The 25,885-nt window shown below is 35.9% G+C and overlaps 1 long non-coding RNA gene across 1 annotated transcript in view; it reads right to left on the bottom strand.

Annotated features, from left to right (window-relative positions):
- Positions 1-638: 638 nt before the first annotated feature.
- The window catches only part of LOC107878006, a 46,558-nt gene continuing 21,311 nt past the window's right edge, over positions 639-25,885 (bottom strand). Inside the window, exon 2 of the long non-coding RNA XR_007052424.1 lies at positions 639-927. This is a non-coding gene — a long non-coding RNA (uncharacterized LOC107878006). The remainder of the gene's footprint in view (positions 928-25,885) is intronic.

Raw genomic sequence — 25,885 nt, 5'->3', positions numbered from 1 at the left:
GAAAAGCTAAGGCTGAGGTGTTTGTGAATCTGAAGCAGGGTAAGATGAGTGTGAAAGTGTATGCCTTGAAATTTTTGCAGCTGTCTCGTTATGCTCCAGAGTTGGTTTCTAGACAGAGATCTAAGATGAGGAAGTTTTCTTCTGGTTGTCTCGTGACTTGGTATTGGAGTTTAAAGTGGCAATGTTGGAAAATGATATGGACATCTCTATACTTGTGGCTTATATGTAGCAGGTTAATGATAAAAGAAGAAACATGCAAAGATTGTAGAGAGCCAGAATAAGAAGTTTAGGTATTCAGAGTAGGCTGGGGGTTAGTAGATTAGTGTGAAAGATGGTAGATAGTGGACCAAGGACAAGAACTGGGGTACTTATTATTCGTCTACCAGTGCTTCTTATCCTAAGCCTTCGAACAATCGTCCCTCTAGGGCTAGTGGTGGTCCTAAGATACAAGTTGCCCATTCCCAAGCTAGTGTATCTCAGTCTACCTATCACGACCCAAACCAGGTCCTGACCATGACCATTATCTCAAGTCTACCGAGGACCAGAGACCACCCTTATACCCTAAACAATTGGGACACAATAAAACTAGTATAGGATGACTTCCAAACATATAACAAGATAGAGCTAAGTTCCAAACATATAACAATATAGGCAATTCAAATAACTCATAAACAAATCCAAGAACTTTAATATCCATCACAATCCACTGTAATCCACAAATCCTCTAAAATACAAGAACAACCTAAGTCGGGACATGCCCCCTACCATAGCCAAAAGTTTTCAAAAAGAGTGGTCCAAAAAAATATGAAACCAAAACATAATATGAGGGTCTTCTAAGATAGGAAAGCTCGCCACTTCAAGCTGACTCACGGTTGATCCAAGAATCTCTTATTCACTATGCAGGAAAAGAAGAAGTGTCTTTGTTCCCTGCATCGAATGGGGATAAAAGATTTGAAGATGGTTAGTGGGGCGAGCGCTAGTATGTAACTCAAGGTAGGGATAAAATAATGCCAACCCAAAATTCAATCCAAACTCAGTGTACATGTTCACACAAACACACACACACATATATATAAGATGTTGGGAAAGGGAACAAAGTTTAACAGAAAATTTAAAATAATTAACCTGGGTTGTGTAGCTCCAACCATCTTAAGGGCACCCACGGGCAATATGGGTTTAGATAGTCATGTTGAAATTTTCCTTACTTCGTGTTAGCCGCATGAACTAGGAAAATCCAAGGAGGATCTAGGGAATACCTCGACTCTATCCAATCAAATATATATGTGTTAACCATGCACACAGTCATAAAGACCCCTATACAATCAAATTTGGTTTGTGGTATCAGCCCCTCCCTCCCCCTGAGATCTTTACCTTCCATGGTGAGCTACCAACCCCCTTTAAGCCCAATTAAAATAAGTTTCACATAACTTATCCATTTATCTAAGGAATTATCCGTTAAGGCATCAACCACAGGTATCTTCATATTATTTTGCTTGCAAGCTTATAATTACGCCATACCAATTCCATCAACCTAGGGAAATACCATGACCCCTTTTGTTTATTAAATTCAGTTGGGGGAATGCCACGACCCCCTTTTGTTCATTAAATCTAGTTTAAAATAAAAAACATGGACAATAAGCCCTTCAAAACCCTTTATATCCATTTAACCAAATATGTAATGAAAATTTTAGGGAAGTAAGTCAAATCATGTTATTAACCATATTTTTAAATCCAATTATACAAATCAAAATCATCAATTTTGGGGAAAACCTCGACCCCCCATCCCATTCAACATATCGATGCACCCCAACGAGTTTCAAAATACATAAATAAAACGTAAACACTTGCATTAAAACCATCATAATTTAAATCAAGTAACAATCCTTCCAAAAATCTCAACCCAATTCAAACTCCATATATAAATCCGTATGAATAACCATTTAAACACATGCTTTAAGTTGAAAAAATTTTAATAGAAAAGGTACATGCCTTAAAGTATCACAATTATGGAGAGAAATAACCACTTGGAATCTCTAAATGAACAACCTTAAGAAACCTTAACTTGTTCTTCACTCAGGGATTTGTGAGTGTTTAAGACTCGTTTGATTTGATAAATGATGAAAATAAACCCTTTTTGGTGTTTTATAGACGTGGGTTCTAAGTGGGGAAAGAAGGAATTGACCAAAGTGCCCTTCATATAAATACTAAAAAATTATCACTTAGTCATTACGAGTCACCTTACGACTCATAACGACTGACTGTGAGTCGGCCTCTTGACTCATAGTCTGGGTAGTATCTCAAGGAACCCCGACTATTTACCCTATGAGTTGTACCATAGACTCGTAGTACAACATTATGACTCATAGGGTTCAGTCTTAGACACAAAAGAATCAAGGGAATACAACACTAGTGGGACTATGAATCCCACATTATGAATAGTAATATCTCACCACAATTCGTACGGTAAAAATTTTACCAAGGACAAAAACTTTTGTAGCTACACTGGTCACCCTACGATTGGGGCACTACAACTCACATAGAGTCTTCACAACTCGTTGGGTTATTCATAGCTGGGGCAGTAAGCTAAAACCTTGGAAATTTTCAGAGGCAAAAATATAGGGTGTTACATTACCACCCTGGGATCAGTCATCCCTGAATGTTGAGTCAAGGCATCCCTTAGCATGATTGTAAGACCCAAATATAACCACAATTTTCCTTACCAAACTTAGAAAACAAAGAATATAGGAAAGACATATACCTTAAGCTCAATTATCTAATTTGAGAAACAAGAACAGATATCTGAACTTCGTGTCCTCTTTAGCTTCCAAGTAGCATCTTCAATCTTTTGATTCCTCCATAGAACCTTTATCGAAGTCACATCCTTAGTCCTCAAATGATGGACTTGTTTATCCAAAATCTTCAATGGAATTTTCTCATTAGACAAGGAATCTAAAATACCAACACTCTCAATAGGCACATCCAAAGAAGAATAACCCACAAAATTTTTCAACATTGAAACATGAAAAACTAGATAAACCGGACCCAAACTCAAAGGTAAATCTAACTGATATGCAACATTACCCACTCTCCTTAAAATCAAGTATGGACCCACATATCGGGGGATGAGCTTCTCTTTTCCCTAAATTTTATCACTCCCTTTATAGGAGATATCTTCAAGAACACCCAGTGACGAACATCAAACTCTACCTCTCTTCTCCTTATATCTGTATAGGAATTTTTGCAAGTCTGAGTGATCTAAGTCTATTTCTAATCACCTTCACCTTCCGTATAGCTTGGTAAACCAAATCTAAACCAAAAACCTAGTTTCACTAGACTCAAACCATCTAATAATATATCTACAGGTCTTACCGTAAAGATCCTCAAAAAGAGACATACAATTACTTGAGTGATAAATGTTCTTATGTGCGAACTCGATGAGAGGTGAATGATTCATAAAATTACCACCAAAGTCAATGAAATAGACCCTTAGCATATCTTCCAATGTTTGAATAATCCTTTCCACTTGTCCATCTGTTTAAGGGTGAAATGCGGTGTTAAGGTTCACCCGTGTTCCTAAGCCTTGCTGAAATAAATGCCAAAAGCAAGAAGAGAATTGCGTACCTCAATTCGAAATAATAGAAATGTGTATACAATGAAACTTGATGATCTGCTATATGAACAACCTCACATAATTCTATCCAATGTAAGTAGTCCTCACAGGCAAGAAGTGAGCTGACTTAGCCATCCTGTCCACGATGACCCAAATCTAATCATACTAATTTCAAGACTGCGGAGAACTAGTAACAAAGTCCATATGGATCACCTACCACTTCCAGATAGTCAACATAACCTTTTGGAATATTCCTCTAGGCCTCAAGTGCTCAACCTACGATTGCTGGCATACTATACAATCAGCCACGAAGTTAAACACATCCTTATTTATGTTGTTCCCCAAATAAATTTCCTCCAGGTCATGATTGATCTTTGTCGATCCCAAATGAAATTTATACCTTGACTCATGAGTCTCATACAAAACTCTTTCCCACAGTCCATCAATATCAGGAACACATAATCTACCTTGATATCATAAGATAACATCTCAACCAATCGCAAATTCTATGACCTGTTGTTTACACATATTAGCTTTAATCTCCATTAAGATAGGGTCAAAAGCTTTTTTTTCCTTCACCTCTGCACAAAGATATGACTTTACTACATATTGTACAACCAAACCTAAATCCTCATAATATAAAAGATGAACTCCAAAATTAACCAACAATTGAATGTCCTTCACTAATCCATACTTCTCCACATCTACATGGGATAAGCTATTTTTGGAAAACCTGCTAAGAGTAACAACAACCACATTAGCTTTACCGAGATGGTAATGAAGACTTATGTCATTGTCCTTGGGCAACTCAAGCCATCTCATTTGCCTTAGATTCAAATCATTCTTAGTTAACACATGTTGTAAGCTTTAATGATCGGAATAGGCATAAAGATGAACCCCATAAAATGAATGATGCCAAATCTGTAAAGAAAACACAACAACCGCCAATTCTAAATCATGTGTCGGGTAATACTTTTCATGAAATTTGAACTGCCTAGAATCATAGGCCATAAACTAACCAGGCTACATCAAGGCACAACCTAGTACCATATATGTTGCATCATAATAGATTAAAAAAATCCATCAGTACCTTCGAGCAGGGTCATAAACAAAGATGTCAACTTATCCTCCAGTTTCTTAAAGCTATCCTCAAAAGCATTGGACCATAAAAACTTTACCTTTTTCTAAGTCAACTTAGTCAGCAGAGCAGCAATAGATGAAAAACTATCCATAAATCTCCAATAATACCTGGCTAAAACCAAGAAGCTTAAAATATTGGTTGGAGTCGCGGGTCTAGGACACTTCTTAACCGCTTCAACTTCCTATGGATCCACCATAATCCCCTCACTAGAAATAATATGACCAATAGAGGTCATTAAATTCAACCAGAACCAACACTTAGAATACACTAAGATGTCATCGATTAATACCATTATGAATAAATGCAAGAACTTTCTGAATACTCGATTCATAAGATCCATAAATACAGCTGGAACATTAGACAACCCAAATGACTTCACCAGAAAGTTGTAATGACCATATCGGGTCTGGAAGGCCATACTAAGGATATCCGCCTCCCTAATCTTCAACTGATGATAACCCGATTGAAGATCATCTTAGAAAAGTACGTAGCACTTTGAAGTTGGACAAAGAGATCATCATTTTTAGAAAGTGGGTACATATTCTTCATCGTCACCTTATTTAGTTGCCAATAATCTATACACATCTGAAGAGAACCCTCCCTCTTATGCATAAAGAGAATAGGAGCACCCTACAGAGAATCAATAGGATGGATAAAACCCTTATCTAGAATATCCTTTATTTCTTCTTAAGTTCTTTCAACTCACTCGGAGCAATTTTATAAGGAAGAATAGAGATAGGATGAGTGTCTTGTAGAAGATAAATCCCAAAGTCTATTTTGCAATCAAGAAAAATAGTAGGAAGATCATTAGAAAATGTATGAGGAAATTAATTTACAATAGGGATAGATTATAGAGAGGGAACCTCAAACCTAGAATCTCTAACCCAAACTAGATGGTACAAACGGCCCTGGGAAATCAACTTTGTATTTTTAATATATGAAATGAACCTTACCATAGGAACTAAGGAACATTCCTCTTATTCCCTTACCGGTTCATTTGGGAATTAGAAATTGACCTTATCGGTCCAACAATCTTGAGAAGCCAAGCACGAATAAAGTTAATCCATCTCTAAGATCACATCATAGTCTACCATATCAAATTTAGTCAGATTCACTAATGTCTCCTATCACCAATAGATAACATACAACCCTTATAGCCTTTTCTAGTAATAAAAAAATCACCTACTAGTGTAGACACAAAGAAGGGATCAAGAATACTTTTAGGACTAAAACCAAAATGAACAACCACATAAGGGGTGAAATAGGAAAGGGTAGACTATTGACGAAATAAATATTATACACCACGAAAAAAATGTAACATATTAGTAAAAACATCAGGAGATACTTCAGATTCCTAATGCATGGAAAGATCATAAAGATCTTTCGACCAGTGGCGTTATGAGAAATCCCTTTAGCGTAAGAGCTAAAAAAGTAGAAACCTAAACCTTATTAGCTCCAATAGCAACACTTTCTGCAAAAAAATTCCGCTGAAAATAACTAGGCTGGCCACATATAAAATATTTATTTCTCCCCTAATCATAGAAACAATGGTGCAACTATCCATAGAATATAAAAGAAGGATATGATAGACCTGACTACGCTTCATTAGCCTGGATCTGGGCACCCTGGATCTTAAACCCACTATCAGCATAAAAGCAATGAGTGCCCGACGGCTTAGGATATGAAGCACTAGTTGTAGAATAGGAACCAAAATTTCCTTAAATCTTTTTCTTGCCCAACTGCCTACTATCTCTACAACTGTATTGCTGACCTCCACCCTACTCAAAATACCTAAACTTTTTATTTTGCCTCTCTCCTATTTTTGCTTGCTTTTTTTTATCTTTAACCTACTGCATATACACCACGAGTCAAGAGGTATTCATATCATTGTTCAACATCACCGCCTTACACTCTAGTGCCAGGTTAGGAGACAAAATTGAAACAAAATTCCTTATTCTTTCCCTCATGCTAGACACCAACTCTAGAGCATAGTAAGACAACTGATAAAACTTCAAGGAATATTCCTTTATAGTCATCCTTCCCTTCTACAAGTTCACAAATTGCTAAGTTTTAGCCTTCCTTAATTCTTGCAGAAAGAAGCAATCAAGAAAGGCACAAAAAAATTCCTCTCACATAGCCTACTTGACCCAGGATTAGAGGTCATCAAATCCCAGGATGAGTACATCCCAGACCTCAAAGATCTCGAGGTCCTCTGGTACGTTCTAAAAGATGCAATAAAAAGAAAATGGTACACTAGTACCTATTCTAAAGAGCAGCAAAAAGAGTTTGGCAAACTCTGGATAGCTGATATGAAAAGACTTCGATGCGACATCGAATTCTTTAGGTGGTTTGAATTCACTAGAAGAACAGAAAACCAAAATGAATCCCTTCAAGTTATCATTAATAAATGGTATACTCAGAGTAACAAAGTAATTGAATCAGTTACTCCTCCCCTTGAAGGAATAAAAATTCCCCATTCCAATGAAATTCTCAATGCTTCTCCCTTCAAGAAGAAGCACGATAGACCCCTATCAGCCCCTGTCAACAGAGACCTAGATCGGATAGTTGAACAAAACAACTATACGAATCAGGTCCTTCATACTATCTCACATCAAATTGATAATGCTAAAAGCACAAAAATTCCTTTTAGCTCTCCCACTCCTGAGAAAAGTATTCCAGGTCCTAGTCTAACTACCAATCCTAGCTTTAAAATCCCTGAATTTCAAAAGGAGAAATTCCCTACTCTCAGCGACGACTTTAAGGTTTCTGGGAAAATCTTAGAACAAATCAATGAGAAGCTCTCCAAATTCAAAATTTCTAAAAAGGGGAAAACTGAGTCCAGCAACCAAAAGGAAAAGAACTCTCTTTCCAAACTCACCAATGAACATTTTTCCACTAAGAAAAACTATTACAAAAGACCCTCTCCTCCAGACATCCTGTTTGAAGAAAACCCTTACCTCTTCACTTCCAACCATGATGGTAGAGGAATAACTAAATGGAATGTTGATGGTTTGGATGAACACCAAATCTATAACAAACTCCATGAAATAGGCATTGCCATCAAAACTTATAAGATTAGAGGAGCTTCTGATAAAGAGGTAGCTACAATGATTATAATAGGATTTAGTGGTATGATAAAACACTGGTGGGACAATTACTTCACAGATGACATTAAGAGCCTTATTTATGAGGCCACGTCTATGGAAACAGTCGTTGTCAAAAGTGAAAATGGAAAAGAAAGTCTCAAACAGGTCTCAAAAGAAGACACCTGTGCCACTCTCTTATATCATATAGCTAGACATTTTATAGAAGAACCCAAATTATTTCAAGATAAGAGTTTAGAAATCCTTAACAATCTCACCTGCAAGGACTTGGCTGACTTTAGATGGTACAAAGACATCTTTTTGGTCAAAATCATAATTTGACCTGACTGTAACAATGACTTCTGGAAAGAATGTTTTATTAATGGTCTCCCTCCTTTGTTCGCAATAAGGTTAGGACCAAAATCAAAGATAGATTCGAGGGAAAAATCCCTTATGGAATTTTAACTTATGGGGATATAATAAGCTTCATTACCACCGTGGGGGATAGACCTCTGCACCGACCTTAAGCTTAAAAAGTAACTTAAGAAGGACTGAACTTCCAAATATGGGCTAGGAACCTTCTGCCAAGATTTTGGTTTCATGAATCTATCCTCTCCATTCTTAACAGAGTCGCCCTCTTTGATACTGGAGCCGATAGCAATTGCATTGTCAAGGGACTTATACCCACCAAGTATCTACAAAAAAACACATCTCATCTATACTCCGCCACAGGAGAAAAGATGAAAATCGATTATAAGCTTTCTAAAGCTCATGTCTGTAATAATGGCACTTGTCTTGTTAATGATTTAATCACCACTAAAGGTATCATCGAAGATATCATTCTAGGAATGCCTTTTGTCAATCAAATTCGACCTTACATTAGTGATTTTGATGTAATTTGCACAACGATTTTAAATCAAAATCTGTTCTTGCCCTTATTAAGGACCCTCTCACAAGAAGAAGGCAACCTTATTAAAGAAAGAATTGTTCTTAAAATTAACAGACTTTGTTCACACATTTATTTTCTTAAACAAGAAATTCAAATAAAGAAAATTGAACAAATTTTGAAAACCCTAGAGATGGTAAATAAAATTGCCAATCTTTAAAAGACTTTCGAAGAAGAAATTTGTTCTGAATTTCCTAATGCCTTTTGGGAAAGAAAAAGACATTTAGTAGAACTTCCATACATTACTGGTTTTAACGAACAGGCTATTCTTACTAAGGCTAGGCCCATTCAAATAAACCAAGAAATAATAGAGATCTGCAAAAATGAGATAAACCATTTATGAAAAAATGGAATTATCAAAACCTCTAACTCTTCTTGGAGTTGCTCTGCCTTTTATGTAAATAACAGTGTAGAAAAGGAGCGAGGAACTCCCAGGATCGTAATAAATTACAAGCCTTTGAATGCAGTTTTAAAATGGATCAGACATCCGATTCCTAACAAAAGGGATCTCTTAAAAAGAAATTTAAAAGCCAACCTTTACAGTAAGTTCGATATGAAGTCAGGATTCTGGCAGATTCAAATTGCTGAAAAGGTTAAATACAAGACAGCCTTCAATGTCCCTTTTGGACATTATGAATGGAATGTCTTACCATTCGGTCATAAAAATGCTCCATCAGAGTTTCAAAACATCATAAATAATATCTTCAATCCTTATAGTCATATGTCGATTGTATATATTGATAATGTTCTTATTTTCTCAGAGAATATTGATTCTCATTTTAAACATCTCAACACTTTCTTTAAGATTATTAAGCTTAATGATTTAGTTATAAGTACAAAGAAAATGAAGCTCTTTCAGACTTCTATAAGATTCTTAGGGCATGATCTTTATCAAGGTAGTTATAAACACCAAATTCCCTAATGAAATTAGTGATAAAACCCAACTTCAAAGGTTTTTAGGAAGTCTTAACTATGTAGCAGACTTCATCCCTAACATTAGACAAGTCTGTGAACCTCTTTACAAAAGACTTAAAAAGACCCCAGTTCCTTGGAGCTCTGATCAAACTAATGATGTCATTAAGATAAAGGAATTAGTCAAAAGCCTTCCTTGCTTAGGAATTCCCCACCCTGGAGCCTTTATGATTGTTGAAACTAATACTTCTGATATCGGATATGAAGGTATCTTGAAATAAAAGGTTGATGCTAGTTCTTCTGAACAATTAGTCAGATTTATGTCTGGAATATGGAATTCCGCTCAAAGAAATTACAGCACTGTTAAAAAGGATGTTTTATCTATAGTGCTATGTATCACCAAATTCCGAGATGATCTTATTAATAAAGAATTTTTACTATGAGTGGATTGCAAATCTGCTAAAGAGATTTTACCAAAGGATGTTAAAAATCTGGTTTCAAACCAAATATTTGCTAGATGGCAAGCTGTCCTATCTAGCTTTGATTTTCAAATTGAATTTATCAAAGGAGAAAATAATTCCCTTCTTGATTTTCTAACAAGAGAATTCTTACAGGACCAAAATAAGACCCACCATACTGGGGAAAATCCCAGTAGGAAGTAAACAGGAACAAACCAAAATGGCTAGACCATTTGATCTTCCGTCCGCATCATCAAACCCCTTGAGACCATCCGTCCCTCAGAGAACTACATTGAAAACAAAACTACAGTCATAGTTTCAGAACAAATACGCAGCTTTGGCAGAATATCCAAAGCTCCCTCCACCAATGCCAACTAGATTGGTAGATTTGAAGACAAACAAGCCTTTTGATAAAGGGCAATCATCGAGGTCATCTGTTCAGTCAAAGTAGAGTTACGCTATGAAGGTTCCTAAAACCTTCACACAAGCTGTAGACCCCACAGCGGCCAAGACAACACCAACTCCTCCCATCAAGAAAGAATTCAAATTCATTACCACTTAGGTAATGCCAATTTTTGCTTTAGACAAAGAGTATGAAGGATACCCATTAGATCAGCTAATCAAGCCGGTCTATAATGATAAAAATTTTGTGGATACTGAGAATCCACTCTAAACAAGGAGATATTACGAAGCCATCCTTGTAGACACCAATTCGATTGAAGTCGAGCTTTCTATGAATGAAAGGAATTCGAAATACATTGATTATTCTAGGTTAACTATCAAGAGGGTATTAACCCCTTTCAACTAGTTTACAGATCACCTGCATTCTCCAATTGCATTATCCATGCCTCATAAGCCGCAAAATTATAATTGGTACGACTACAAGTCGGGATGGTTCAATTTTTTATATGTCAGACCAGGACACACCTAGTTTATTAAATATTGTTCAGCTATGGTAGATGCCATTATTTCTAGATGGTTATATGAATGGTGGATATGTTTTGGAGGAATCAAAGAAATCCTTCCCCAATAGTTCATTAATCGATTCTTCGATTTCTGTTCAAATGAAGGGTGTGTAACCTACCTAGAGCATATTCAGATGTGCAAGTTCTTCATCAAGAAGCGAGTTTCTTACATTATCTCTTGGAATTTCACTAAAGGAGAACAAGACCGTATCAAATATTTATTCAAAGAGATAAAGGTCAAAGGCTGGACTTCCAAGCCAGTAGCACCAAAAACTCCAGACAAAGGGAAAACGAAGTCTTCCTCAACCAGTGCTTTACAGAATAAGAAGACACTAAAAGAAAAATTAAAGAAGCCTTTGCAGGATATGGAAAGCCAGGAAACGAATGAAGAAAAAGTGTTACAACTTCTAGAAGAGGCTTTCTCCATGGGAAGTAGTGATGATAACGATGATATGCTAAATCCTAAAGGAATAGCTATGACCTATCTGGACCCCTATTAAAAATAGGGAAATGACCCTTCAAAGAGGTAGAGGTTCAAAGAACCGGAATTACTTTTTTGAAAGGGCATTCTACTGTTCCTAATTGGAATCTCTAGGACCAACGATTTTCCAAAAGCAAAAGGATAAAGCATTCAACAACCAGCTTTTAAAAAAAGCATCATCCAGCTTTTCTAAAAGCGAAAGCATCAGCACTTGAAGACTGTCGGCAGCTAAGGATTAATCTTAGCTTTACACTTGTACACTTTAGATGTATTTTCTCTAAGGATTAATCTTAGCCTTACACTTGTACACTTTAGATGTATTTTCTCTTTCACTCTTGTCAATATAAGACTTGTTGTAATACTAGAGAAGGCATCAGAAAAATTTTGCACACTAGAAATATTTCGCCTGCCTAATCTCTCTTGTAATGTTTTCAGTTAAAGTTTGAATAAAATCTTGTGAGTTGTTTTACTCTTTTCTCATTGTTTTCTTTCTTAATTCCTCATTAATTCTTAAGATCCTTTTATTGGTTCCTCATAATCTAAAAGACGAACTCCAAAATTAACCAACAATTGAATGTCCTTCACTAATCCATACTTCTCCTCGTCCAAATAGGATAATCTACCTTTGGAAAACCTGCTAAGAGTAACAACAACCACATTAGCTTTACTGAGATGGTAATGAAGACTTATGTGATAGTCCTTGAGCAACTCCAGCCATCTCATTTGCCTTAGATTCAAATCATTCCGAGTTAACACATGTGTAAGCTTTAATGATCTAAATAGGTATAAAGATGAACCCCATAAAATGAATGACGCCAAATCTGTAAAGAAAACACAACAACCACCAATTCTAAATCATGTGTTGGGTAATACTTTTCATGAAATTTCAACTACCTAGAAGCATAGGCCATAAACTAACCATGCTACATCAAGACATAACCTAGTACAATATATGTTGCATCATAATAGATAAGAAAATCCATCAGTACCCTCGAGCAAGGTCATAACTAAAGATGTCAACTTATCCTCCAGTTTCTTAAAGCTATCCTCAAAAGCATTGGACCATAAAAACTTTACCTTTTTCTAAGTCAACTTAGTCAGCAGAGCAGCAATAGATGAAAAACTATCCATAAATCCCCAATAATACCTGGCTAAAACCAAGAAGCTCAAAATGTTGGTTGGAGTCGCGGGCCTAGGACACTTCTTAACCGCTTCAACTTCCTATGGATCAACCATAATCCCCTCACTAGAAATAATATGACCAATAGAGGTTTATTACATTCAACCAGAACCAATACTTAGAATACACTAAGATGTCATCGATAAATACCATCATGAATAAATGTAAGAACTTTCTGAATACCCGATTCATAAGATCCATAAATACAGCTGGAACATTAGTCTACCTAAATGACTACACTAGAAAGTTATAATGACCATTTCGAGTCTGGAAGGCCATACTAAGGATATCCACCTCCCTAATCTTCAACTGATGATAACCCGATTGAAGATCATCTTAGAAAAGTACGAAGCACTTTGAAGTTGGACAAAGAGATCATCATTTTTAGAAAGTGGGTACATATTCTTCATCGTCACTTTATTTAGTTGCCGATAATCTAGACACATCTGAAGGGAACCCTCCCTTTTATGCAGATAGAAAATAGAAGCACCCTACAGAGAATCAATAGGATGGATAAAACCCTTACCAAGAATATCCTTTACTTCTTCTTAAGTTCTTTCAACTCACTCGAAGCCATTCTATATGGAAGAATAGAGATAGGATAAGTATCTAGTAGAAGATCAATCCCAAAGTCTATTTCGCTATCAAGAGAAATATCAGGAAGATCATTAGAAAACATATCAGGAAATTCATTTACAATAGGGATAGATTATAGAGAGGGAACCTCAAACCTTAAATCTCTAACTTAAACTAGATGGTACAAACAGCCTTGGGAAATCAACTTTGTATCTTTATTATATGAAATGAACCTTACCATAGGAACTAAGGAACATTCGTCTTATTCCCTTATCGATTTATTTGGGAATTAGAAGTTGACCTTAGCGGTCCGACAATCTCGAGAAGCCTAGCATGAATAAAGTTAATCCATCTCTAAGATCACATCATAGTCTACCATATCAAATTTAGTCAAATTCACTAATGTCTCCTATTACCAATAGATAACATACAACCCTTATAGCCCTTTCTAGTAATAAAAAAATCATCTACTAGGGTAGACACAAAGAAGGGATCAAGAATAATCTTAGGACTAAAACCAAAATGAACAGCCACATAATAGGTGACATAGGAAAGGGTAGACTATTAACGAAATAAATAGTATACACCACGAAAAAACTGTAACATACTAATAAAAACATCAGGAGATACTTCAGATTCCTAATACGTGGAAAGATCATAAAGAGCTTTCGACCAGTGGCGTTATGAGAAATCCCTTTAGCACAAGAGCTGAAAAAGTAGAAACCAAAACCTTATTAGCTCCAATAGCAACACTTTCTACAAAATTCCTCTGAAAATAACTAGGCTGGCCAGATATAAAATATTTATTTCTCCCCTAATCATAGAAACAATGGTGCAACTTCCCATAGAATCTAAAAGAAGGATATGATAGACCTGACTATACTTCATTAGCCTAGATCTGGGCACCCTGGATCTTAAACCCACTGTCAGCATAAAAGCAATGAGTTCCTGACAGCTTAGGATATGAAGCACTAGTTGTAGAATAGGAACCAAAATTTCCTTAAATCTTTTTCTTGCCCAACTACCTACTATCTCTACCACTGTATTGCTGACCTCCACCCTACTCAAAATACCTAAACTTTCTATTCTGCCTCTCTCCCATTTTTGCTTGCTTTTTTTCATCTTTAACCTACTGTATATACACCACGAGTCAAGAGGTATTTGTATCATTATTCAACATCACCGCCTTACACTCTAATGCCAGGTCAGGAGACAAAATTGAAAAAAAATTCCTTATTCTTTCCCTCATGCTTGACACCAACTCTAGAGCATAATAAGACAACTGATAAAACTTCAAGGCATATTCCTTTACAGTCATCCTTCCCTACTACAAGTTCACAAATTACTAAGTTTTAGCCTTCCTTAACTCTTGCAGAAAGAAGCAATCAAGAAAGGCACAAAAAATTTCCTCCCACATAGCCTACTCAGGATTGTCACCCTGACTGTTGAAATCCTCATACCACTAGTATACCACATCCTTTAAATAATATGCAGAAAACTCTACACACTCCATATTAAAAGCATGCATCACTATGAATATTATCTTTATTTCATCAATAAAACCCTGAGTATCCTCCTTAACCCAAGAGACTATAAAGGCTAGATAATTAAACATCATAAACTGGCCAACTCTAGTAATCTCAGAAGCTTGAGCAATAAAAGTAACATGATTAGGCTGAAAGAATTAGAAATCACCATTTGAGTCCATATATGAATAGATAAATGAAATTCAATATTAGAATTATTCTCTTGGTGTGGTGGGGCATGCATATCAACCCAAGAATCCTGAGGAGGACTGGTAGGGACTGGTGAAACTCTACATGGATAGTCATGAGCATGGCCCCTAGACCAAGTTTGTACTTCAAAATTAGGAAAAGTTCCATCCATATTATTCTTAGGTGGGATAAAAGAGTTTCCATGAGCATCAGATCTTCAAGGAGGCATAATCTAAAAAGGAAACAAATAGAATTAAAGGAGATTTCAAGACTTTAGAAACTATAGCCCAAAAATAGATTACAAGAAAGAGGAAACATTTCTAAATGCCCCAAGCCTATCTTTTATAAATGTGGCATATTACACACACGTAAAAGTAACTCTACTTGACACCAACTTATTGATACCTAATTGTCCTTGAACCTAGGCTATGATACCATCTTTTTTATGACCCAGCCGGGGCTTGGCCATTTTAGGTATATCAAGTCCACCAAGGACCAAAGAACACCCTCTGTACCCTAGCCAATAACAGCACAATACAGCTAGTAAAGAATGAATTCTAATCATATAAACAGATAAAGCTAAGTTCCAAACATATAATAAGATATGGAACTCAATTAACTCATAAAGAAATCTAAGAATTTTAACATCCATCCCAATCCACAATAATCCCCAAAGCCTCAAAAATCCAATAACAACCTATGTCGGGACATGCCCCCGACCATAACCAAAAGTATCCAAAAGGAATAATCTAAAACAAAATAAAACTACAACATAAAATGAGGGTTCTGAGGTATGGAAGCTCACCACTTCAAGATAACAAACAATTGATCCTTGAATTACCTAATCACTACATAAGAAAGGTAGAAGTGTCTCCGTTCCCTATTTTATATAGGGATACAACATCCGAAGATGATTATTATGGTGAGTGCTAGAATGTAACTCAGGGTAGGGATAAAATAATGCCAACTAAAAATTGAGTCCAAAATCAGTGTACATGTTCACATACATACATAAATACATATATATATATATAAGATTCTATGATAAGGAATAAGGTTTAGCATGAAATATAAAATTATTAACCTGGGTTATGTAGCTCTAACCGTCCTAAGGGCATTCATGGCTATATGAGTTCAACTCCCTCTTCTAAAATTGTCCTAGTGCATGTTAGCTGCATGAACTAGGAAAATCCATTGTTGAAATAAGGAATACCTCAACCCCAGCCAATCTAAAATATATATCTATAAGTATGAACCATGCATATGGTCATAAAGACCCCTACACTAGTGAACGTGGTTTCTAGTATCGATCCCTTCAGGTCCTCCACCTTCCACAACAAGCTACATAACACCCTTTAAGCCTAATTTTAAAAAGATCCACATAAGCTATCCATCTAACCTAAGGCATAAACCACAGCTATCATCATATTGTTATGCTTGCAAGTTTATAATTATTCCATACTAATTCTATCAACCTAGGGGAATACCACAACCTTCTTCATTAATTAAATTCAATTGGGGGAATCCCATAACCCCCTTTGTTAATTAAATCTAGTTTAAAATAAAATACATGGCCAACAAAGCCTTTAAAACCCCTTTTTATTGATTTAATTAGTTATGCAATGCAATAGTTTAGGGAAATATGCCAAATTATGTGATTAACCATATTCTTAAATACAATTATGCAAGTGGGGAGATGGAACACAATTTCCAAACCAAATTTCTAAACCACATTCATCCATATGGGGGAATACATCAACCCCCATCCCATTTACCCTACCCATGCACTCTAATAGGTTTTAAAATATATAAATAAAAAATTAATACCTACATTATAAATATGTGAATTTAAATCAAGTAACTATCCTTCAAAAACCCTCAACCCAATTTAAAATCCATATAAATAACTATTTAAAGACATGCTTCAAGTATTACAAGTTTAATAGAAGAGGTACATGCCTGAAAGTATCACAAGTAAAGATAAAAATCACAACTTGGAATCTCTAAATGATCAACCTTGAAAAAACTTAGCTTGTTCATCACATAGGTATTTATGACTACTAATGAATTTTTTGCTATGATAAAGGATGAAAATAACCTTTTTTTAGTGTTTTATAGATGTGGGATCTAAGTGGGGAAGAGGGAATTGGCCAAAGTTCCCTTAATAGAAACACAAAAAATTTATCACCCAGTAGTATGGGTCATCTTACGACTCATAATGACTGAGTATGAGTCTTCCCCTTGACTAGAGTCTGGGCAGTGTCCCCAAGCACCCCTTCTATTGGCCCTATAAGGTGTACCATACACCTCATAGTCCAATATTATGACTCAAAGGGTACAGTCATAGCCACAACAAAAATAAGTGACCACTATACTAGTGAGACTATGAATCCCATATTATAACTCGTAATACCTCACTATGACTCATTTAGCCTTAATCATACCCAGGATATAAACTTTGGTACCTACACTGGTCACCCAATGATTAGGGAAATACAACTCGTATAGAGTTTTCATGACTTGTTAGGTACGTCAAAGCTGGGGCAATAATCTCAAAACTTAAAATTTTCAAAGGCAAAAATCTGGGGTGTCACACAGCCCTACATTATCCTCCTTCTAATTTTATAGGAAACTTTACTATGGTTATTATCAGAAGGGGAGAAATCAGTGTTATAATTTTGGTTAGTTGCATTACATACAATGACATTTTCTTTTAGCTAGAGTTGCCACTCGGTCTAAAAAATTTTGATTTCCACATCTTCAGATCCTGCATTAAAGGATACTAATTCTTGTACTAGCACTGGCTGGAATTTCTTTTATACACTTGCTACTCATCAGGAATTTGAGGCATCTCTTGATATTATTGCCAATATGTTACATCTCTTTTCCCATAATGTTTATTATTTCTTTGAAATAGGTTCTACCCTTTTATGTGTGACACCTTATGTCGCTATGTATTTTGGTTTTGGTCCTAAAAATATTTCTCATCCCTTTTTAGTGTCTACTCCGGTAGGTCATTCTATAGTTTCTAGAAAAATCTTTGAGGGTTTTGTATTATCTATCTTCCATAGAGAGATATTGGTGGACTTGGTAGAGTTGGATATGGTGGATTTCAATTTTATCTTAGGGATGGATTGGATTTACTCATGCTATACTTCTCTGGATTGTAGGACACAAAAGGTTACTTTTTACTTTCCTAATTAACTGGTATTAGAATTGGAAAAAAGTATCTGATTACCCAAAGAAAGGTTTATTTCCTATCTTAGAGTGCAAAAATTAATTTAAAAAGGGTATCTATATCATCTAATTTGGGTTAAGGATTCTGCTCAAAAATTTCTTTATTAGAATATATTCCTATGGTTAATGAATTTCCTGAAGTTTTTCCCATGATCTTTCTAGGAATTCTCCCGATAGGAAAATAGATTTTGGGATTAATCTTCTGCTAGATACTCATCCTATTTCTATTCCTCCTTATAGAATAGCTCTGGTGGAATGAAAAGATTTAAAGGATTAATTAAAGGATCTTGTTGATAAAGTGTTCATTTATTCTAGTGTTTCTCTATGGGGTTCTTCTACACTTTTTATGTGAAATAAAGATGGGTCTTTTCAGATGTGTTTTAACTATCGTTAGCTGAACAAGGTGGCTATGAAGAATAAGTACCCTCTTCCTAGGATTAGTGACCTTTTTTATTAGCTTCAAGGTGCTAGATGTTCCTCTAAAATTAATCTACGTTAGGGCTATCATCAGTTTAAAATTAGGGAGGTTGATATCCCCAAGACTACTTCCAAACCTGGTATGGTCAATATTAGTTTTTGGTGACATCATTTGGGTTGACTAATGCTTTGGCTAATTTTATGGATCTTATGAATTGGGTTTTCGTACAATTTTTGAGCTTGTTTGTGATATTTTTCTTAATTTACATCATGGTGTATTATAAGAGTAAGGAGGATCATGGCAATCACTTCCAAAATGTATTACAGACCTTTAAGAAAAAAAGTTGTATACAAAAATTTTTAAGTATGAGTTTTGGTTGAATTTTTTGACTTTTTTTAGACATGTTTTTTCTAGTCAAGGAATCAAGGTGGATCTAAAAAAAGTTGAAGTGTTGAAGAGATGGCCTAGACCCACAACTTCGATCAACATTTGGAGTTTCTTGGGCTTGGTCGGGTATAATAAGAGGTTTGTGGAGAGTTTCTCTTCTATTGCTACTCCGTTGATAAGGTTTGACTCATAAGAAGGCTAAGTTTTTAAGGTTTGATGCTTGTGAGGTTTGTTTTGATAAGTTAAAGGATAAGCTAATTTCTTCAACATTGTTGACCTTACCTGAGAGTACTGATGGTTTTGTTGTGTTTTGTGATGCGGCCCGTGTGGGACTGGGTTGTATGTTGATGCAGCATAGTAAGGTTGTGTCCTATGTTTCTAGGCAGCTTAAAATTCATGAGATGATCTATCTGACTCTTAATGTAGAGTTGGCAGCTATAGTTTTTGCTTTGAAGATTTGGCACCATTATCTGTGTGGGTTAATATGGATATCTATTTGGATTATATGAGCTTATAGTATGCGTGTACTTTGAAAGAGTTGAATCTCTAACAAAGAAGGTGGCTTGAATTGCTCTAGTATTATGATATGAGTATTAAATACCATTTAGGTAAAGATAACATTATTATTAATGGTCTTAGCATGTTATTTATGGAGAGCTTATCACTTATGGATAAGAAGAAAAGAGGGTTAGAGAATGACATTAATAGATTTACTAATTTGGGATTTTGTCTTTTGGATTTTGAGGATGGGGGAGTCATTGTACAAAAAGTCTTTAAATCATCTCTTGGTTCTAGGGTAAAGGAGAAGCATGATTTAGACCCTATAATTATGTAGATTAGGGATGATGTGGGTCAACAAAAGGTTATGACATTCAATATTAAGGAAGATAGTATTCTAAGGTACCAAGATAGGTTGTATGTTCCAAATATTGGCGGGTTGAAGAAAAGGATTCTGACTGAGGCTCATGAGCCAAGGTATATTATTTATTTGGGTTTAACTGAAATGTACCACGACTTGAAGGAGATCTATAAGTGGAACAATAGGAAGAGGGATATAGAAAATTTTGTGGCTAAGTGTATAGTTTGTCAGCAAGTTAAGGTTCAGCAATTGAGGCTAGGTGGCATATCTATAGAGATAGAGTTGACCATGTCAAAGTGTGAGATGATTAATATAAATTTCATGGTAGGTCTTCCATGGTTTTGCAATGAGTATGATTAAATTTGGGTTATTATCCATAGAATGACCAAGTCCTCTCATATGTTACTTGTAAGCTAACTACTCAAGAGAAGATTATGGAAAGTTGTTCATTCAGGAGATTGAAAAGTTGCATGGTATGCTATTGTCCATCATTTCAGACCGAGGTACGTAATTTTTATCATACTTTTGGCATTTTCTTTAGAAAGGTTTAGGTACATAAGTGAACCTTAACACCATTTTCCACTCTCAAACTAATCAACAAGTGGTGCATACAATTCAAACTTTGTTGGATATTCTAAAGGCCTGCGTGATTGATGTTAAGGGAGGTTGAGTTGATCACATGCCTCTTATTGATTTTGTATACAACAATAGTTATCACTCACACATTAAGATGGCTCCTTTTAATGCTCTTTATGGTAGGAGGTGTAGGTGTCCTATTGGATGGTTGATGTTGGTGAGACCAGGTTATTTGGCCATGAAGAAGGTAAAGGTGACTAAAAAAAGACTTAAGATTTCTCAAAGTCACCAAAAGTATTATACAGATGTGAGGCAAAGAGAATTAGAGTTCAAGGTTAATGATTGGGTATTCTTGAAGATATCTTCTATGAAAGGAGTCATGAGGTTTTGGAAGAACGAGAAATTAAGTCCTTTTGCTGGTATGTATCTAATTTTGAGGAAAATTGTGAATGTTTCTTATGAGTTAGACTTTTTTATGAGTTTGGGTTTTATTCATCTCGTGTTTCATGCGTTCATAAGGAAAATGAGTATGGGTGATCCTTCCTTGGTAGTGCCTGTTGAGGATATTAGTGTTACAGATTCATTATTTTATGAGAAAGTCTCGATTGAGATATTTGATAGGGAAGTTCATAGATTGACGACTAAGATGTAGCTTTAGTGAAGCTTATTTGGAAAAACCAAAATGTAGAATAGGCCACACCGGAAGCTAGGAAAATATGAAGGCCAAATATACATTCTTGTTCCTCGAGTTGGATGAAAGTGCTTCAAGTATGAGTATCATTTTCCTATTGATATTATCCAAGTTTGTCATTTGATTTTGGTGTATTCTTTCTATTCCCATGCAAAAAGTTTCCTAAGTCATCATTCGGGGATGAATAATCCTAAGGGGAGAGAGATAAGGTAAGGGCCTTAAAATTTTGATCAACTTATTTTTGACCTTCTCATGTTCATAATATCGATTGTTAACTTGAGTTATGTTTAGGGATGCTAAAAGGGTAATTTGGGATGGTTTTGGAATTTTTGAAAAGGGTTCAGGGCTATTTGGAATTTCATGGCAATAAACCTCCTCGTTATCACTGTGTTAGAGGAGTTACCCTCCGTAATATTAGAGGGGCATTGAAGATAACCTCTACAATAATGGCATGCCACGCCAAGGTGTAATTTTCGTCCAATTTTTTCACTTAGAGGTCAGGAGATTTTGGATTTTTACCTTTTCCACGACTTTATAAACATAAAAGTGACTATTTTCCTTTAGCTTTCAAAGAAAAAACTCTATTTTATTCTTCTTTAACTCTCCAACCAGGAAAGCTTAAGGGTTTCACTGTGTTTTCATCATTTGGGCTCCAAAATTTAAAGTAACTTTGAATTCTATGTGTTTCAAGAATGTCTCTCTTCCCCAAACTTTAATTTTTTTTACTATGGCATTGATTTAATGGATTTTCATGTGATTTAAGTGGTGAGTTTTGAAATTAGGTTTAGGGGTTTTGGTTGTTATTGATTTAATTACTTGTCTCGGGCTTTGAATTAATTATCCCTATTTTATATTGGTGTTTTTGGTACTGAATTGGTACTTTAATTAAATGGTTGGAATGAGGAACATGGGTTTCCCCAAATAGTATGAATTTTGGCTTGGAATTGCATGAACCTCAACTCAAATTGGGTGAATTGGTACCCTTTTTCATTCTATTTATTCATGTATTGTCTTTCATCTTCAATTAAAATTTTAGTTAATTATTTTGTACTCATAGTTCATTTATTGTAGCTCTTGCATCAATATTACTGAGTCTTTGGATGGTTGTTGTTTTCTTGTCTATCTATTAGACCTTATGACTGTATTATTTCTATTCGTCTGTAGTAGTGGATTTCTAGATTTTTGGCTATTTTCCACTAATGTAGCCTATTACATCTAGCTTAGGACTATGGTTCCACCTATCTACTGGTAGGATAGAGTAGGTGCCACCATGACTCATTACTTAGGCCATGACAAATTGTACCAGAGCCTAGGTTTTATCTTTTTTATTGGTATAAGAGAAAATGTCTAGTAGATTCCAAAAGATCAAAATTATGACGTCTGTTTCTTATCTTTGGGAGGCTATAGGACATACTTCAGAGTTCTTCACTTCTCTCACTCCGTTTATGCTAAGAGTTTGAGTTGGTTTCTAAGGTATTCATTTGGGCTTAATGTTTTGCAGGTTGCTAGGGAATGTGCTACTGCTACATGAGATGAGGGTCCCAAGACTGAGCCTAGGAATCTTATCATTGTTTGTGGATGACTTAGAGGTCATGGACAACCATTAGATGTGTCCCTATCTAGGGTCCAAGATAGGGGCCTTCCCTAGACCATATTCCCTCTCCTAAGCCCGAGATTCTACCACCACAACCAATGGTAGGCTAGGGACTAGCCCAGATTCCATCGAGATTTATTTATTCTTTAGTTTGTAGGGATTCTTTTGTTTAGCTTTTAGGATTAGTTAGTGGTGCATTGTTTTATAGTGCACATTCTATAGATCAAAGTGGTGTTGAGGTGGAGGCACAACCTATAGCTGCAGCTCTCACAGTTCAGGTCCCTCCTATGCCAGTATTTGCTCACCCAACAGTTGTCCAACCTGTAATGTCAGGTGCAGAAAATATTGGGAAGATTCTTAAGATTCGCTCCGCCTAGGTTTTCTGGTGCACCAAGCAAGGATGAATATGTGTTTGTGATTGCTTGTGAGGATATAATCCAGAATTTGGGACTTATTGAGACTCATTTTTTGGATTACGCTACTTTTCAATTAGACTTTGTAGCTCGATATTGGTGTAGACACACCATCTGGATTCCATGACAACTGGATCTCCCCCTTTGACATGCACCCAGTTCTCTAAGATATTCTCAGAGAAGTACATGCCTCACAACTTTAGGGATCATTTGAGAGATTAGTTCTCTAGGTGAGAGAAGGGATCCATGAACGTTTTATTGTATGAGGCTTGATTTAATAAGTTATCTAGGCATGCTACTTTTGTTCTGACAACTGAGTATGGGAGGGTTTATTGATTTGTTTAAGGATTGTGACATCCTCTGTACATGTCTACACAGAGTTTGGTTATTGTGGTTAGGTAATTTTCTAAGATTTTTTATCATTCTCAGCTTATGGAGGAGAGGCGTTGTGAGGTCAATAGGAAAAGTGATAATAGGCTGTATATTAGGGCAAGTTTAGTGGGAGTCATAATAGGTCTCGGTTCAATCGTAGTGATTCTAAGGGTAGGTACCCTCTACATCAGTCGTATAAGTATCAGGGTTAGTCTAGTAGACCCATTCAGGATGTGCTTTAGATTTCCGAGGGAGGTCAGTCAAGTTCTAGCGACCGTCCTAGCTATAGTCATAGTCGGTGTTCGAGGCATTTGTCTTCTGGCTATTCTAGTCGCGGTTGATGTGCTACAGTTTCACAGAACTTTCAAAGCTTAAAATAATGAAAATATGCAAGTTACTTAGTTTTTTTAATAAGATATGATGTGTTTTGTGTTGTGTTTTGTAAGAAACTAGGTTTTTGAGTTGAACAGGAAAAACCTAAAAATTGAAGTTTTTGGACTACCTATGTGGGTACCTATTCCTCTTAATTACTACTTACATGGAGTAGGTGTCACAATATGTGTCAGAAAGTTGAAGTCCAGAGATCTAAAAGCTGAAGATTTGAGACTATCACCTATGGGGGACTGCCTACGGGTCATAGGTAGTACCTATACCCCATAGGCATCAGACTTCATGGATTTCTTGAGATATTTTTGTAGTTTTTGAACATGGTCACCTACATGGGGCTACCTACGGTCCGTAGCTTCCATCTGCATCCCATAAGTGGACACCATCTTTGAATTTCCTCTTTTGTTTAGGATTGGTTTCCTAGGTTTTCCATGTATTCTATAAATACCCTTTTGACCTTTCTTAGTTAGTTTACGCACTCTTTTCATTCACAAACACATATTTTGAGTTCAAGATTTGATTTTGATTTTTTAATTGTTTTGTTCTTGATTTTGGTTGATTAGTTAATACAAGACCTTGGGTTTTTGTTGTATGTTATTGTGAGATTGATTTAATGCTTTCAATTATGAAACAACTGGCAGTTAATTCCCTCATCTAAGGCTATGGAACCATAGTGGATTAACAATCGAGGGAAGTGTCCGATCCTTATAGATATTATTGATTCATGTATTGTGGTTTTGTTCACTCTTATTGATTTTTTAATAGTTGGAAACATTAGGATACAACCTTTATTGACCAAAAACTTAAGAGGGAGGTACAGATTAGGAAAAAGACATCACCATAGTAATTTGAAGTTTATTTTCTATATAAGAAAATCAGGTTCATCTACTTAAGCTAATTACCTTTATCTAATCAAATTGAGATCGAGATTAGATAGATGAACTGGGGTCCAAGGCAAAGGAAATAAATGGTACACTTTGAGACCAAGAGAACATGAGTGAAATTCACCAAATTGTGTCGAGAGGTTATTGGTTATACATAACTTGCAAGATTCTATATATGATAGTTGGATTGAGCACGATAAACTGCAGAGTTAGAATCCTTGGGGAACACAAGCCTAGTGTTTGTTTCTGATTGATTACAACCAAAAGCATTTGAGCTTTGTTACTAATTCGTGTTAAAGAAAAATTCCTCCCATTTACTATATGTACTACCAGTGATTTTAGCAAGATTGAGAGATAGTTCCATGTATTCCCCATGGGTTCGACCCCAACTTAGTTGGATTATTATATTTTGACATCGATCGCTTGATAATTCTAAGAAGGTGTACTTTTAGGCGACGCAAAAATTTTGGCACTCTGGATGGGGATTACGGTTATGGAGTTGCTTATGCTTTACTAAAAGGGTTGAGCTTTAATATCTCTCTTCTCAAGGATCTTAAGTAGATGCCTGGGTATGCTATGTTTATAAAGGATTTTGTAACAAAGAATAGAGCTATTAGTTTTTTGGATATTAGTGGGTTGTATCACTGTAGTGTGATCATCTCAAGATCTCTGGCACAAAAAGGGTGATCCCAGAGCGTTCACGATCCCATGCACCATCGGGACATCTATGTTTTCTAGAGAGCTATGTGACTTTGGTACCAACATTAACTTAATATCAATGGAAACATTCAAATAGATGGGCTTGATCCTTCTAGAAGCAACAAAAATGCGGTTATTGATGGCATACCATACCACAAAGATGCCTATGGGTATATCATATGATCTTTTGGTCAAAGTAGACAACTTTATCTTTCTGGCCAACTATGTTGTTTTGTATTGCGAAGTTAAATTTAAGATGCCCATAATCTTATGGAGACTATTTTTTGACATGGGCAGAGCT

Source organism: Capsicum annuum, chromosome 1 (genome assembly GCF_002878395.1).
Source record: "Capsicum annuum cultivar UCD-10X-F1 chromosome 1, UCD10Xv1.1, whole genome shotgun sequence".
In the NCBI taxonomy this organism is placed as follows: Eukaryota; Viridiplantae; Streptophyta; class Magnoliopsida; order Solanales; family Solanaceae; genus Capsicum; species Capsicum annuum.
Note: the sequence above shows the minus strand (reverse complement) of the source record. Positions and strands in the feature narration are given on the sequence as shown.